The following is a 2,645-nucleotide window of genomic DNA, read 5'->3' on the forward strand; positions in this document are numbered from 1 at the left end:
TGTCTGAGTTATCAGGATCAACAAAAACTCATTTTTTTTCTATTATTTTTTTTCATATCCTAATAATCCTACTGATTATAGTGTAAGCTAAAGATATAATTGGCTTCTATTTTGTAGCTTGTCCCAGTTTTACAAAATTTGTGGAAGTTTTTCTTTTTTTTTAATGTTTTTAAATCTGTGTGCAAACTGTGCCAGCTAAGATCCAACACAAATGTGACACAATTCAAGGGAAAGAGGTACAGAACTGCTTAAAAGGCCTTTTTAAAAGTTTTCCTTGCTGCTGGGAATGGATAGCTGCATCAGTGTGATGCCATGAACCTGAGATGTGCCTCCAAGCATCATCTTACCATCTGCCCCAGAGACTGCCAGGTAATAGTTGCTTTTAACACAGAGCAATATCTTTGTTTTACTACACACAGAAAGGTATAGTTTAAAATTAGTTGACCACACTTTATTTGATAGTGAGATGAGTGGCCATTTGTAAATTCCTGCCAATGCTTTACCTGGCCTAGATAGAAATCCTTACAACTTTTTCTCCTAAACAATTACCCCCTCCTTCACATTGCATCCAGCATTACATACAACAGCATCTATAGCCTAATTTGCACTCCCTGTCACTAGATAGGACTTTTACGGGGTAGCACAACAAAATCGTTCACCTGCCCTTGTTCCGTCACTATTGACTGTGATGTCTTTATCCAAAAGAAGCCAGTCACACTGTGGCACAACAAGCCGAAGCACTGTCTGTGTTTAAAAGGATGTGAAACTGAAGTGATGGATGAATGAAAAAATGTGTGGGATAAGGTTAAGAGGAAAAGTGGAATTAGAAGGTATGAGTGGGGGTAGAGAAGTAAATCAAAGGATGGTGAAAGGTATGACAAAAGAGGATGGCAGGAGGAAGAACACAAGAGAAGGATGGTGAGGGAGGTTAGTGGTGATGGAGGTCTGTGTGTGTGTGTGTGTGTGTGTGTGTGTGTAGGTGTGTGTGTGTGTGTGTGTGTGTGTGTGTGTGTGTGTGTGTGTGTGTGTGTGTGTTTTAGGGGGAGGTGATATGAAAGCCATGCAGGAAGCTTTAATTGGTCCCTCTGTCCATGGATTCATCATTATTTCATATGCTGTGGAACCTTTGCATGGATAACTTACCTGAGGCCTCTACAGCTGTTTGATACAGCAAAGGAGAGGATGACTAATTTCACTGGATTCTAATTTTACTGATCTGTTCTTTGCTTACAGACATCAGTGTTCACAATACAAACAGAAAGTTAGATTTAAAGAGGACAAATGAAATGTTTAACAAAAGTTGCATTAGCAGATATTAACAACGATTCAGATTAGCAATGTTGAATTCATTGGATTAATGATTTAAGTCATCCCACAGTTTATTTTCACGATGCTAGTATTGTAAACAACGCTGTCATAAAGTAACTGTAGCCACATGCAGAATTTACATTACAGTGTACCATCTCTAGAAATGAAGAGACTGCAAAATAAAGAGACAAGTGATCTTCGAGAAACACAAAGAGCACTTTACACACACACACATATATATATATACAACAAATTGATTTCTTATTAAAAATCATAGCACAGGAAAGGGAGGGTAGAATAAGAGGTCTAAGGGAAAGATAAGGGCAGTGAAAAAAGGGTAGGTTAAAACGTAAAGAGGAGAAATGGGGGTGCACTGACTAAGGAGGCAAAACGATTTTCCATCATTATTGTGTAAAATATCATTTGATTGGCTGCTCAGTGGCAGGGGCCCCTGGTGGCTGCAGCTCTGTCGTCGGGCCAAGAAGGAAAACACACAGCTTTTCACTTTTTCTGTCAAAACTAGCTTTGCCCGAATGGTATCACTTTAAATGCCATGACAGTGGAAGGTAGAAGGGAGTGTGATGGGCCTAAGGGTATACATAGACCCAATATGCTAGTGACACTGATACAAGTGTAATTCTAGACTATTAGAGTGACACAAGAGATTCTCCCAACCAATAGAAACACACACACACACACACACACCCAAAGCCCTGAACACAAAGCAGCTGAGGCGGCCAGGCTGGAAGGGGGGGGGGGCATATGTGGAACAGGCTGTCATGCCATGAAAATGTAAGAAATTCTTTAACCTGGCCTTTCCTGATCCCCTCCTCCTTTGAATATTTTATAATGCCAAAATGATTTATTAACTTGAGACAGGTACAGCTCAGTAGGGCCAGGTAGAGCCACAGGGACAACAGCAGGGTAAGACCCACAGGGTGCCACATTGATCAAAAGGCAAAGGGAAAAGGCTGGTTTCTACCATATTTTACAGTGGATATTATTTTCAGTAATGTGTTCCTTTTGTCATAGAAGTAGGTTAAATTAGGTTTTTTTTTTTTTCCTTTTAATGAACGGTGTAATGTAATAGTTATTAGGAAATGGAAGACATTTTTCTTTTTAACTTTCCTGCCTGCTGATTAATGTTTGCTATTTCAACTAATGGCTGCTACAATGTATCAACATCAGTCAGTAAATAGTCACCTATAATTCCATTTGTTTTATGGCTCATGATCGCCAGAGACACCGTTTGGTCAAAAATGTCACAAAGGTCACTGAGATTGCCATTTTTTCATTCCACAGAAGGAAAAGATGGCAATCAGACACTTAATATTTTA

Source organism: Neolamprologus brichardi, chromosome 11 (genome assembly GCF_056152115.1).
Source record: "Neolamprologus brichardi isolate AB-2024 chromosome 11, ASM5615211v1, whole genome shotgun sequence".
NCBI lineage: Eukaryota > Metazoa > Chordata > Actinopteri > Cichliformes > Cichlidae > Neolamprologus > Neolamprologus brichardi.